This window comes from Humulus lupulus, chromosome 8 (genome assembly GCF_963169125.1).
Source record: "Humulus lupulus chromosome 8, drHumLupu1.1, whole genome shotgun sequence".
NCBI lineage: Eukaryota > Viridiplantae > Streptophyta > Magnoliopsida > Rosales > Cannabaceae > Humulus > Humulus lupulus.
In genome coordinates this window covers 96,670,953-96,686,770 of record NC_084800.1, presented here as the reverse complement: position 1 = coordinate 96,686,770, position 15,818 = coordinate 96,670,953, and the positions used below count along the sequence as shown (strand labels likewise).

Below are 15,818 nucleotides of genomic sequence, written 5' to 3'. Positions count from 1 at the left end.
ATGCGCAAATGTATACCCTGGTACTCTTAGGTCATTGGTTTACTATTCTCATGGCATAATACCAACTTTCATAACGCATACAAGAATAGAGAACCCTTAGTCCCTTATAAACTCACAACCAGGTGCAATTTTCTTACCTTTAATTTCCAAGTGTTCAGATCACAAGAAATGCCCTTCGAGCGTAATCCATTTCCCGAGCCCTAGCTTTTACCTAGTCACAACTAAGATAAGGGATTCCATTAACAATTTTAAAAAGGTTTCCGGTTAAAGTTCTAGCTTCCGGGACATCGAATTCCACCAAACACGGTAGTAGAATCGATCCCGAGCATCCTAGACTAGGTTCTCGCACTTAAGACCTCCAAAAGGCCAAAAGTGCCCTTAAGGGCCACGGCCCTTAAGACCCATGCCGCGACCGGCCCCCTTAAATAGAGGCTAGGCCTCCCTGAACACAGACACGCGCTGCGGCCCTGCCCCTTGTAATGACCCAACTACTCTAGACTTTGGACCATTACTAACTTCTATACTAATCTTATGAAAACATACATTTGAAATAACATATCTTTATTTTAGAACTGTAAGGTAACGGTTTAAAACTATATAAAATTCATAAGTTGGACATTGGGATCCCATTGTTTGAAACAAAACATAACTTTGGCATAATGAAAACTTAATTAAAACTTATTACAACCAATTGCGGAAAAATACATAGAAAACCATAATTAAAGAGACTTCATCCTCGAATCGAACGCTCGGTCCATTGATTCCATCCCGCCTCAATACACATCCCCAAGCTTCCAAGAACCTTTCCCGCCACCAAAACTATCTTCCTGCACATATAAACATAAAGGAGTGAGCCTAATGCCCAGCAAGGAAAACCTAACACGTAAATCATATACATAAAATTCATATCGCAACATATACTAAAACATATCATAAACATATATCACATATACTATAATGGCCATTATTACTTGGGGCTTGTAAACTAAGCAAGTCATATGCCCATTAGCTTTGCGGGGCTTGCTAGCTAAGCAAGTCATATGCCCATAAATTTATTGGGGATTGTTAGTTATACAAGTCATATGCCCAAGTCTATACATAACATATAAATCATAAGTTAACATAACACATAAATCATAAGATAACATATAGCATAATATGTAATATCCTATCCTATTTTCCTTACCAAAAGTACCAGGATATGAGAACAGGTTTGAGATTTTGGAACACTCCTAAAAACCATCAATGAAAGGGTGAGTATACTGAAGAAAAAGGAATGAAAAGAATGGACGAACTATAACATCAAGAATATACTTACCAAAATCCTTATGTTCAAGATCTTAGATTTCCTATCCAAAAATAAAGAATAAAGTTAGGGTGCTGAGTAGAAAACTATAAGAACTTAAGGAAAACAATACCAAAATGAACTAGAGTTTGGAATACCTTGAATGCTTCTATGACTAATCTAAACCTCGAACCAAAATGTGCTATAAACCTTACTTCCCAAGTGTTTGGTAAGCTTATAATCCCCAACCCAAGTGTTTACACTCTCAAAAATAACCTAGCAGCTTGTAGCCTCTGAACTTAGCTTGATGAATGAATAAATGGCTGGGTACTAGGTCCTATTTATAGAGTTCAAGAACGAAAATATCTTCATTTAACTTGAATAAAATAATGGCTTTTTAATTGAAAAATATTTGAATTATCGTTCAGCAGAGGCTGAAGACTCGGTCAGAAAGATGCTGAACTTATCAAGAGGTTAAAGATTAAAATGAGAACATTTTCAAAAACATTCAAAAATTCATCAAAGGAGCCGATATATCACCCCTAGTAGGCGATATATCGCCTGGGCTAGTATGCCCGAGGCTCGTTGAGGTGATCGTGCGAAGTTACGTGTTTTTCGTATCCCCGTATTCCGATATATCGCCCCCTATAGCTGCGATATATCGGCATACGCTGAATATTTAAACACGAAATTGCACATTTTCAGCCTAATTTGAATTGAGTAAACAACCTTGACTAAATCCTCTAACGTTTTCAAAGCTGCTGACAGACCCTAGGATATTCAAATATTACTCTTAATAAACTTATTCCTCAAAAATACTTAATTATCATTAAACATACACAAGACAAGTGTTACTATCTTATTGGGTCTATCTAAACCTTATAATATAATAAATATCACCATCAATATTAGTCATATTAATCAAACCTTAGGTTAAAAGTGATATTCTTAAACTATAGGTTATACTTAGAAAATCTACAAGTGTTACTACGAGTGTCCAATTAAATCTCGGTCTGAACCAAAATCCACGATCATAAAAATACTACAACTATTACTATTTCTACTACTATCTAACTAGCTAAGTAAAGTTCTTGGACTCTACACCCCTGTGGCGCCACGGCCCTCCCTTACCTCAGAGCCTTCCTGGCTCTTCCTTATTCCGTAGGGCCGCGACACTCTAGAACAGAGCCGCGGCCCAGACCCTCGAACCCTGAAAAACCACCATTTTTAACACTCAAACCTCACTCAAAACAACCCAAAACCATCCTAATTTCACAACTCAATTATCACAAAACTTCTAACACATTTCCAGCAACATAATCCAACAAAAACTTAGCCTAGAAACTCATCAAAATCCGACTTCAATCTCTGAAACCCAAAAGCTTAAAAACATCAAAACCAGTCAAGAAAATACCAAGATTCAGACATTAGATCATAAATTCGAGCTTACCTTCACTAAAGCACCAATTCTCTATGAAATTTATGAGCTAACTCCCAAGTTCCTAGCTTCAATTCAGTCTTCAATTTCAAAACCCAAAAACCTCTTAGAACTCAATCAAAACCACATAATTTAAATAACCAAGAGTGTGATTCAAGTCTTACCTCAATCTTGGTTGAACTCCTTTGCTAAATAGTAAATTAATCTTCCAAAACTTCAGCTCAATTCACTGAATTTCCAGCTGAATTTCCTTAAGTTCCAATGGTTTCCCTTGAGAGAAAAAGAGAGGAAAGAAGAGTGATAAAACTGAGAGAAGGAGAGGGTCGATTTAAGTTTCTTCTACCATTTTCTCAACTTTACTTAGTCCAACTTTAGTTAATTAAGTCAATCCCGAGGCTCGGGGTACCAAAACATCCCCGAGGGCAAAAATTGTAAAATTCCCCAGTACTCCCACCTAGGCTTCCTATTCTCAAATATATCTCCAAATATTTATTTTTATAACCCGATAACCCAGATAACCATCTAATACCCAAAATACCCCTTGACTTGACCCGAGCCAGGTATTGGGTCCCGTTGTGACTTTCCCGCTAACTAGCTCCCTAGGATCGCCTCAAGTCGCATACTGCTAACATATCCACATAATAATGTGGTCTCCACAATTTATCACATTTATACCCTCAACGGGCCAAAATTACAAATATGCCCTATTATTCTACACAGGGCCTACATGCATATTAATTCTCATAATCATGCATCTCCTTTATTCATATAATCATATAAGCATGCTCATCACATAATCATGCATTAAATCATTTAAATCATACATAAACCAATTATGCCCTCCTGGCACGCTAATCAAGGCCCTTAAGCCTTATTAGTAATTTCAGGTCTTTACAAATGCACCTTTCCTTTAGTTGCATTAACTTCACTCAAGGTTGCAATGATCTCAACATCAATTTCATTGGCATGTTTACCTTCTCTTAAGGTTGCATTAGTCTCATCGCTACATGCATAAACTATGTCAATTTTCTTTAGAGTTATCATACATTCCTCATTGAATGCATTATTCTATATTATGGTTACAATGTATTTCTCATTAAATGCATTATTCTCAATTAGGGTAACAATGCATTCCTCGTTGAATGCATTAAATTTAATTAAGGTCACAAAGATCTCATCATCAATTAAATTAATCTAATTAGATTTATTTAAGAGTACAGTGATCTCAACATCAATTGCCATAACCCTAATCTTATTATGGTTAATTTTACAATTACCATATCTCACACGATAATCAATAATTTTTCAAACAAAACAAGTATAACAATAGCCCTTGAATTATTCATTAATATTCACCATTGTACTCTTATAATAAACAATAAACTCATACTCACAAAATTATGGCAACAAAGAAATTTTATTCAAATTCATGAAATCTACACATTTAGAAATAATGAATTTGATGATACCAATCACCTTAAGTTTGTAATCCCATAGAGTAGTCTCATCCTTTGTTGATGAAGAGTTTGAATCCATAATCACATTTATGCAACGCATATCCAAATATAATTTTTTTTTATCTCTCATGGTTATGTATTCAACACAAACCAAATCCTGAAGCAAGGATTTGAAGATTGTAGAAGATGAACAAATTTCTCTCATTGTTGATTATGAAAAACACAAAAGAAAGTAATTAGGAATAGAGATTTTTTATTGTTGGGGATTTATGGCTTACACTTTCTAAACCAACAATGAATAATGGGAATTAATTCAGTATTTCAAACCCTAGAGACTAATCACGAACCATATTAAAAGTTTGAATGCAAATCTTGATAATTAAATAAACATATTCAAAGTATGAATGAAAATCTTGATAATCAATTATTAAGTAATGAAATAATTATAACATGAATTTAGAAACATTTCATCACAATATGCCCGTGCATTTAATGAAATAATAAAACAAATTAGATCAAGAGAAAGAATAAACCATTGTGGAGAAAAAACCAAGTTACATAAAATCATAAAGATTATGATTTTATGTGAATTAATGGAGATGACAAAAGGCTTGACACAAATTGAATTTGTTGTCCAAAAATCTCTATTCCTAGCCTCCCATTAGAGGTTGCTTGAAGCTACTACAAACTATAATGAGATCGGAATTTACAAGCCTTGATCTTCATACAAGTTATGATTTCTTGATGAGGATCTTGGAGAAAACTTGTAACCTTTATGAGCTAGAGAGAGAGAGATGGGGTTTTAGAGAGAGAGAGAGAGTGGAGAGTGATCAATACAACAAAAACTAAAAAAAACAATTTAAATATTATAGAAACTCTCATTAGTCTCAACCAATGAGATTATAGCATTTTAAACTAAGTTTTTGAGGCAAAAAGCACGTAATTGTACGGTCTTGTATGGATCCCTAGGCGATGTATTGCCACCATGCAAGCGATGCATCACCTGTCTGGGGGTTTTCACTCCCAAGAGATGCATCGCCTCCTACAAGAAACACAACGCTGGTAATATTGACTTAGAACCCCCAAACTTTCCCCAAAATGTCTCCAAATGCCTCCAAACTTTTTGGGTACTCTTATACACTCTAGAGAAACACTTTGGACCCAAAAAAATAATTTATGGATGCCAATACCAAAAGTCAAGGAATTTATGATTTTTGTACCTTTTTGTGCTTAACCAATTTCACTTTTTATTTAACCAATCATAACACCCTTCAGGTATCTCATCATCCATTTGAAAACCTTCCAGTGTTCTATACCTGGGTTCCCCATATACCTGTTCACTACACTAATAACTTGACACAAATATGGCCGAGTACAAACCATGATGTACATAATTATTCCTACCAAATTAGTGTAAGGTACATTTTTCATGTATTTTTTGTCTTCATCAGTGGCTAGAGCATGTAAGTGAGAGAGCTTGAAATGTTGAGTAATGGGTGTGCTGACTGGATTTGCCCCAGAAAGTCCAAATTTCCTTAGCACCTTTGAGATATAACCTCTTTAAGATAATTTAAGCTTTCTTGATTTTCTATCTCTTAGAATCTCAACCCCCAGTATTTTCCATGCTTGACCAAGGTCCTTCATTTCAAATTCTACAATCAACATCTTCTTTACTTGATCAATCTCACTTGCTTGCTTACTTGCTATTAACATGCCATCAACATATAAAAGCAAGTACACTATAGATCTTGTGTTTGAGGACTTAACATAAACACAATTGTCATAGGCACTTTTCTTAAAACTAGATTTGGTGACAAACTCATCAAATCGTTTATACCACTGCCGCAATGATTGTTTAAGTCCATATAGAGACCATTTTAGCAAGCAAACATGATTCTCCTTACCTTTCACTTCAAACCCCTCTGTTGCTTCATTAGAATATGCTCATCCAATTCCCCATGTAAAAAATGTTGTTCAAGCTCTAGATCATTAATCATTGTTAAAGCCAGTAGCATTCTAATAAAGGTGTGCTTGACCACGTGTGAGAATATTTCTGTATAATCAACCCCTTCTCAATGTGTGAACCCTCTTGCCACCAATCTAGCTTGTACCATGCATTTTCAACCCCAGGAATTGCCTATTTGAGCTTAAAGATCCACTTGCATCCCACCACACTCTTTCCATCCGGTTTATCAACTAGTATCTAGGTGTTATTTTTGTTTAAAGACTTTATTTATTCCTTCACGGCAGCTTCCCATTCCTTCTTATCAACTGACTTCATTGCTTTATCATAAGTTATGGGTTCATTGTCACATTGCTCAATATTTAATGCAAAATGAATAATGTTAGCAAACCCAAACCTTTCAAGAGCTTTAGTTGTCCTTCTTTCTCAGTCTCTTGTCGGTTGATACTCCTGAATGTTTGCTCCTTGTACTTCATCCCCATTCATCTCACCTTGTTTCTCTCATCTTCATTCAAGACCCCTTCATCCCTACCTACTCCTGGTTGTGATTCTGGATGTTCTACATTATATTTGTTACTTGTCTCCACCTCAAACTATATCCCATTTCTGCTATCATCTTTGAGTTGTGAATTCAATGTGTCTTTGTAGACTACATCCTCTTCGAATACCACATCCATGCTAATGAAATACTTTTGGAGATTCCCTAGCTCAATACTTCACATCTTATAGCCCTTGACCCCCTCCAGATAGCCTATAAAGAAACACTTTCTAGCCCTTGGTTCAAGCTTGTCTTGCTTAATGTGAGCATAAGCCACACATCCAAAACTTTTCAACATTTCATACTTGGCTGTGTGTCTTGTCCAATTCTCTATTGGACTTTTGAACTCAATAGCTGATGAGGGACATTCGTTAATTAAGTAAAAAGCAATGACAACTGCTTCTGTCAAAAAATTCTCAGGTAATCTCGAGTGTATCAACATGCACCTATCTCTCTACATAATGGTTCTATTCATCCGTTCTGCAAGCCCATTTTTTTTGGGGTGTCCTTGGAACTGTAAGATGTTTAGGAGTTCCATTTTTCTTGCAAAAAAGATTGAATAAACCAGAACAATACTCCAAGCCATTATCTGTTCTCAGTTTTTTCAACTTCCTGCTAGTTTGAGTTTCTAATGAAGTCCTTCATTCTTTAAACTTTCCAAATACTTGATCTTTGTGCTTCAAAATGTATACCCAAACAAATCTAGTATAGTCATCAATAAATGCCAGAAAGTATCGAGCTCCACCTCGAGATATAGTCCTTGAAGGCCCCCAAAAGTCTGAAGGAACATAATCAAGAATGTCTCTGGCTAAATGAGATCCAACCCTAAACTTGACTCTTGTTTCTTTTCCTAGGACACATTGCTCGCAAAAGTCCATATCTTGAATAACAACTTTCCCAAGTAATCATTTCTTATTCAAAATTTCAAGACATTTGAGACTCACATGTCCTAATCTTCTATGCCATAGCATTGAAGAAGTCTCAATCTCCTTTGAAGCTACTGATGCAATGTTCTTTACAGTGTTACCTTGTAATACATACATTCCATTTATCATTGAACATTTCATTAACACCATTGATCCCTTTATCACCTTGAGGACTCCACCTTCAACCATAACAGAACAATCTTTCCTTATCAAACATTGCTACTGAGACAAGGTTCCTCTTGATCTTTGGAATTTGTCTCACTAGATACAATTATTTTATAGACCCTCCATTAGTTGTATTTTGATTGATCCAATGCTTATGACTGGACATGTTCTATTGTCTCCCAACCTTACTATCCCTCCATCAAGTTTCTTGTATTCACAAAATTGACTTCCATCTGGACATACATGGAATGAACATCTCGAATCAATGACCCAATCTGATCTAGAGTAGCCATTAGTCCCAACCATCAGATTAGCACTTTCATAGCCATCACTGTCACTCTCAATAAATTCAACAACCATGTCTGCATTCCCATTTCTTATGTGATCTCCATTTCTCTTCAATTTAAGATAATCTCTTTTGAGATGTATAGTTTTACGACATATGAACTAATTTCTTTTGAATCTTTAATTAGACTTCCCTTGATTCTAACTTCCATAGCCCATGCTATCTCTCTTATCTATTTTTCCTCGAACCAATATACCTTCACCCGAGTTTTCTTTCTTATGTTCAGATTTCTTTTTCAATTCTTTAGACATTAAAGCACTTTGAACTTCTTCCAATGTTAAAGAATCCTTCTCGTACATCATAGTATCAACAAAGTGTTCGTATTTATTAGTTAGGAGAGAATTAAGAGCAATAATCACCTGATCTTCATGTTCAATTTTGATGTCGATATTCTCCAGATCAAGAATGATCTTGTTGAAATCATCCAAATGATCTTCAATACTTTTCCCTAGTGACATCTTGAACGAGTGCGATTTCTGCTTTAAGAACAATCGATTGGTCAAGTTTCCAGCTTCTTTCATAGTTCAACAACTGTATTTTCTTTTGATACTTCTCTCAAGACCCTATCCCCAAAACTCAGAATTATCGCATGATGTTCCTTCTCAAGAATCTCAGCCTTCTTCTTATCGGTCATATCCTCGATGTTGGCCTCACCAAGCAAATCATATTGAATACCTTGTTGAACTAACAACACCATTATCTTTATCTTCAAAAGTTTGAAATATTTCTTGCCTGTAAACTTCTCTAGATTAAACTTCACATTCCCCATGTTCCCAAGTTGTTCTTCATGTTGTTACATGCTGCTTGCTTTAAATCAAAGCTCAATAACCCAACTTGGCTCTGATACCACTCCATTAGGAATGAATCGATCACACACACTGCAACGTCCCAAATTACCTAATAAGGCTTAGGGCCTTGAGCAGGGGGCCATGATGGAAAATTATGGAGAATTATTTGAGTATATGTGATTTAATTATGAAATATGTGTTTATGTGATATATATGTGTATCATTATATGATTATGTGAGTTATATTATAATATGACTAGATTTGCATGTTTAGGTGTATTAAATATGCATGTGGGCCTGTTTCTTATTAGAGGGGAAATTTTCATAATTTGGCCAATTACAAGTATATTTGGAATATATGTGTCTATATGTGATATATGTGTGAGACTACATTATTATGTGGATATATTTGGGTTACTCGACACAAGGCGATCCTAGGGAACAAGTTAGTAGGAGGGTCACAACAGGACCAGATACCCGACTTGGGGTGAGTCAAGGGGTATTTTGGGTATTTAGTTCATTACCAGGATATCGGGTAATGGAATAAATAATTGAGGATATATTAGAATAGTGAGATCAGGAGAGAATTTTAGGAATTTTGACCATTTTACCCTCGGGGACGTTTTTGGTACCCCGAGCTTCGGGATTTGCTTAGAGTTACTTGAACTCTAAGTAATCTCCACATAAACAAAAAAACAAAGGACGAACACTCTCAATCTTTCTCTCACTCGAGCACATACACACTCTCTCTCTCTCTCTAAATTCCTTGGAATTTCTTGCCATTTAAGGGGAATCGAAGCTAGCTTAGGCTCGGGATTGCTTGGGGAAAAGCTTAGCGTTGTTTTGGGCAGCAAAGCTATCGATTTCTAGCCTTAATTCTATATGTTTTCTCTGGTTTTAGTTGAGTTTTAGAGTTTTGAAAAATCAAATATGAATTTGGTTTTGTGAGGGGTGTTAACCTTGTTTTTGGGGATGCTTTTGAGGCTTATGAAGTGCTGAGTTGATTGGGAACTTTGCTTTTACGATTTGGCTATGTTTGGTTGGGTTTTTGGTGAGATTTGGCTTGAAGAAACAAGGGGAAAAATTGGGTTTTCATGTTGAGTTGCAACCTTAATCTTGGGACGCCGCGACTCTCATGAATGAAGGGAGAAGGAGGTGTTGCACCTCCATTCTGAGTCGTGCTGCCTGTAAGGAGTGCCACGGCGCATGTGTCCAGAGGAGAGCCCTTGGGCTCTCTGATTTGGGGTGGGCTGCAGCTCTTTTGCCTTGGCTCGTGGCACTTGAAAGGCTTTTGAGCCCCGGGAGGGTTTTGAGTGTGGGAACTCAGACTTAGGGGCTTGGGATCAATTCTACTACCCGATTTAGTATAATGTGACGTCCCGGAGGCTAGGACTCGGTCTGGAAGCTTTTATTTGCTCGTTATTGACTGGGTTCTATATTATGGTTGTGACTAGGTGACCGCTAGGGGCTCAGAACCAGAATCATGCTCGATGGTCGTTCTTATTATACATTGCACTCGGACCTTAGGTAAGAAAATTGTACCCAATACGTGATATATGTGATTAGGGCTTGGCCAATTATTAAATATAATTATGAATAGGGCTCGGGCCCCTGAGAATGAACATGATTAAGAATAGGCTTGTGATCGTTGATTAAGCATGCTTGAATGCTCTGTATCTGGATAATTATTAAATGATATACGCTTGTTGCATTATCTGTATGATTAGGACTCAACCCCATTAAGGAACAAGGTTATTACTGTGTTTGTGTTTAATTGGTCGAGATATATGATTAATATGTATGCATACTTATATTGCTTGGAGTATGCTTATCTGTATCTATATCTGTTTGTCGGGTTATCTGAATATCTAGTTAAGGAATTGAATTATTAGTCAAGGGCGGAAATAGCGTGTTGTGCTCTGGTCGAGACACTTAGGCCTAATCAGGGATGTACTATTACGTTGGTCGACCCTATAGTAATTTGGAAAATAAAGCGCTTGGCTAACTCTATGGCTAGTACTCAGAGCTAGGGCAAAAGGCTTCGGGTGACTCTATGGTCACTTAGCTAGGGCATAGGGCCCCAGGTTGACTCTATGGTTACCTATTCAAGGCAACAGGCCCCAGAATGATCCTATAATCATTTATTTGTAGTTGTATGCATGCATGAGTAGGTTATTACTGCTGAGCATACTAGATATGCAACTGGAATCTGTATTTACTGTTCATGCACATGTTTAAGTTTTCTTGCTGAGCCTCGGCTCACGGGTGCTATGTGGTGTAGGTAAGAGGAAAGGGAAATTGGACCAGTCATGAATTGGAGAGCTTTGGTTGCGGCGTGTACATATGCGGCTGCTCGACCACCACAGCCGGGGTTATCTTGGAGGAATTAGGGTTGTCTCCCTTATTTTGCAACCTAGGTCGGCTTGGCTTGTATTTTGATTTGTATATAACCTTTTAAACACCTATTTATGTTATTTTGGGATCCCATATATATACTAAAATTTTAAATGAAAAGTCATCGTTTCCTTTTGACCAAATTTTTTAACACTAACCCTTGTCATTAATCTTACTTATACATTTTTAACCAAATGATTTGATTAGCAAGTTTGACACTATTTAAAGTACAGAGTACAGAGTGTAACAGTTTTGGATTAGGAGGAAGTTACACACACTCACCAGTAGACACCAAACCTTTCAGCAAGATTAATACTCGGCTCACACAACCAGCTAGACTGCTTCTAAAGCTCGCACACACCCTTAAGAACAAAATAAGTAGAATTAGTAAACTTTATTGGTTTCTCTCTTAATGAAAATTAGTGCAATAAAATGTTTCAGATATCTCTTATATATGAGCCCTTAGAAATTGAGTTACAAGTAAAATGACATTTAACAATCATTAACTAACGGTAATTGTACATCTAGTGACTAACAAAAATTAACGACCACAACTAACAATTTCTATTATGATCACTAATTTCATAATCAATGTTTATCCGAACACATGAAAAATATGGTTCAATTCAATCTCATCCTTATTCTATGGCTATAATGTATTATAAATTATATAGATGAAAGATTACTAGAGGTGTTACTTTTACCTATTGTCGTATGTATGGCTGACATCTTTATGAACAACCTATTATATTATATAATCACAATACTAGAATTCAATGACAGAGTCGTAAATTATTATTGTTGGACAATTTTTATTAGTAATTTAGAAAATATAAAGAAAAAAAAAAGAAATTTGAGAGACAATCATCATGTGGCCTCCTTATTTTTTCAAGTAAGGCAACTATGGGCGAAACTAGAAAAATAATTCAGGAGAAGCGAATTTGTATTGAAATTTGATTGTTGAAATGATGAAATTATTTACCTAACCCATATTTAGGGATGTAAATATAAATGGAGTCATCGAAACTTTAAGTTTAACATGAAAGTTTCATTGATTGGTTTGAAATACAGAAAGAAGGTACATGTAAAATAAGAAATTCAAGCAAAACAACTTGGTGATTGAGTCTCATCAAAGAATCAGCTGTAGAGCTTGTAAAGATTATAACTTAGCCTTCATTTATACATAATACTTAGTTACAAGTTGAGTCAACTTTTTATTTTCTTTGAGCAATGCTTTGTTGTTCTTTCGCAAAACATGCATGTTAGAATCCGCAGCTTCTAACTCCAAGACACTAAATTAGTACAAATAATATTTATGGTATTTTTGCAATTATGTCATGCGTCCATGAAAAATGAAAAAATTAAAAAACCAAAAAATGTTAAAGGCCCAGTCCAGCCCAACAGAAATTACACAAGTAAAACACTGAGTTATTCAACCTCAGAAATCAGAAATCAAAACCCTTTATGTCAAGAACACGGGCACACACATGAACAACAAAAATTAGGACTAGAGTTCAAGAGAAACAACCAGAGGGTGAGAGTCAGAACACCAAAGATTGATCTCGGAGTTCACCCCAGAACGATGGGCTACGTCTCCGTCAAACTACCTCAGAGTGCTTGAGTATTCACTAATCACAAAAGGTATTACACAGTGTTTGCATCAGATTTCGAATCATAGTCTTTGATTGATAATCTGTTCTTTCTATCTCTCTGATTTTTCTTTTCTTTCTCACTTTTTCTAACTCTCTTTCTGTTCTTTCTTTTGCATGTACATACAACTGAGCCCCTCAGAGCTTCTCTCTAGACTCTCTCACTAGCTCAGCTCAAAGGAATAGCAAATGAAGCTTCGTCTCTGGTAGTTCTCTCTGTCTTGATCTGATTAATATATATATATCTATATATATATGTATATACTGAATAAGTAGTCTAGGTTGCTGAGTTGTAATTAGTTAGGCTTTTCTTGATTATGTTAATTTCTGTTGTAACTGAAGAAAAAAAAGTTGTTGTTGGAGTCTTTGTGTTGAGTCTGTACTGATATTTGGCCTACGGGCAAACTTGTAAATTTACCTGTTGTAACTTGAACTGAGCTTATAAGGAGATTTACTTAACAATGAATTTCTTGCCTCAATATGCTTTTGGTGTCTATAAATGAAACTTTTAAGACATCTAGGTTTTGAAAATAGAAGATTACGATAGTTGATCCTATGATTTGCATATTTATTTTGACCTTATATCCACACAGTGATGAGGTGGTAATAACAATTAATTATATTTACGATATATGTATTGAAATTGTTTTAAATATTAGTACAAAAGAAGTCTCTCTACAGCTGCCCCATCTCGCCTCCCTTGAGCAACCGAGAGTTTTGGTTTAAATAAGTATCTTGTCTCCCTTGAGCAACCGAGAGTTTTGGTTTAAATAAGTATCTCGCCTTGTACAATTTGATTGATTAAAATGATAAACTAAAACTAGCTAGATAACTACTAGTAGCTTTAATATTTATAGTATTATACATAGAGTTAGCTGATATTATTATTAACATTTATGTTATTGATATGGTTTAGACTTTAGATATAAAACTAGGTTGACAACTTGAGTATTTTATAATAATATATCTTGAGCTAGCTAGATAATTAATACTAACTCTAATATTTAATAATAGATATACATAGAATTCTAGAAAGTTTTCTACTTTGCATAGATGCAGGCACTACTACAATTTGGGCCATTTAGGGTTCTCTAGGGGTGACAATAAATATATGTGAAATATGACTCTCAAAAGCACACTATTCCCGTTGGTGGGACATGAATACCTGCCAATCTATTTTTATTGCTATTATTATAATTATTAATTATATAGTTATTATTTGGTAAAATATATAATATTATTTAATAAATATAAATAAAAATTAATTTCATATAAATACAACTAATATGTTTCATTAATAAAAACATATTCACAATATTTGTTAGACATAAAACAAAATTAACAAACATTGCATATATTGTTAATTTCGATATATATACTACTATACTATACTAAATAAAAGAAAATAAACTGAACATTGATGATTTTGGATTATCGTCAACATATCTTGTGCTCATTCTTGTTCCATCTCTTTAAGTTCTGCTTGCGTGTATGTAGTTTTGGTGAGCTACAAAAAAAAAAAAAAAGAAGAATATAATAATTAAATTATTATGTAATTTATATATTTTTAACAAATATTAACTTTGAAAATAGATAAATAATATATCTCCTTCAAGTAACTTGGCCGGTTAAGAGCTTGAATCAATTCCTTCATCATCCTCATCACGTAAATTCCATATTCCATGTTTCTCGGTTGGTATGGACACTAATAATCAATTACTTAAATTAATAAGTTGATAAAATTTAAACTTGAATTGAAATTAACTTGCAAATACATACTTTGGGTTATCAGAGAGTCGTTGTATTTGGAACTCGCATGTTGTTAGCTTTGTAGTAATAGTCATAAGAAGTGATGATTGTTTCTTCAATTTGTCGATGGCTCTTCAGGGCTGCGCTAACCGGATCCATATATAGATTAAGTTGAACTTTTTATTGAATTGGGGCAAGAATATTAAATTTTATTTTCTCACATACAGGATAGATGTGTATTCTATTTTTATTTTCTTTCATTTTTTTAGCTGAGGTATGTAACATCCTGTGTTTCGAACACTCGTTAATAGCCAGTTGGAGCCAATGAAGAATTATGTGGAATATTATTTTGATAAATGATATTATATGAATTTGGGATAATTAGTTTATAGCCGATGTAATGATTTGGTAAAGGATCTAGCTTTATGCAAATAAAGATTGGTCTCGGACCAAGGAATAAACCCTAATGGGATAAAAATCTCAGATTAAATAAAATAGGAAATACTATGGCATAAAAATATTAATTTTGTATGGCAACTGGGACTTTATATTCGAGCCAATAAGTTTATGAAAAATTTATTGAGGTTTGAATTCCAATCAACCGGGCTTAGGAAATAGAATTTCTTGCTCGGGCCTCTAAGGGCATTTTGGTCAATTTGATCAAATTACCAAAATTATGTCGTGTGTGACAAATTTTATTTTTGGGTCATATTTAATTTAATTAATTAAGCTTGGAGATATTTAAAAACTATAGGGTAAAATTTTAGGGAATTTTAGATAAGTAAAATTACGAAAGGGACCGTGAGTGTCTAAGGAGAGAGGTAAAAAGGAGCAAGGGCATAAAGATCTTTTGCAAGGGAGGAGAGAGAGAGGGGAGGACGGCAAGGCTATGCCTAGGGCTCTCAAGAGCCTAGGACACCTACCCTAGGGGAAGAGTAAGAGCCTTACCCCACTCACAAGCTAAACCCTAATCATTGCTCTCTTACACTTCTAATCATTTTCTCGAATTTTCTTTTCCCTCAAGAAAAATATTGTAATGCCCTAAAATCCCTATTGAGGTTTAATGGTCGGATTAGTAGGTCAGGTTGGCCATAATTGCTTTATTATGCCATTAAACTAT

At 35.1% G+C, this 15,818-nt stretch overlaps 1 long non-coding RNA gene across 1 annotated transcript; it reads right to left on the bottom strand.

Annotated features, from left to right (window-relative positions):
- Window positions 1–550: 550 nt before the first annotated feature.
- On the bottom strand, window positions 551–13,239 carry LOC133798191 (uncharacterized). The gene is made up of 3 exons (XR_009875794.1): window positions 12,829–13,239; window positions 11,583–11,662; window positions 551–827 (listed from the first exon to the last, which is right to left on the bottom strand). It is a non-coding gene; the product is annotated as an uncharacterized LOC133798191 (long non-coding RNA).
- Between the last annotated feature and the right edge of the window lie 2,579 nt (window positions 13,240–15,818).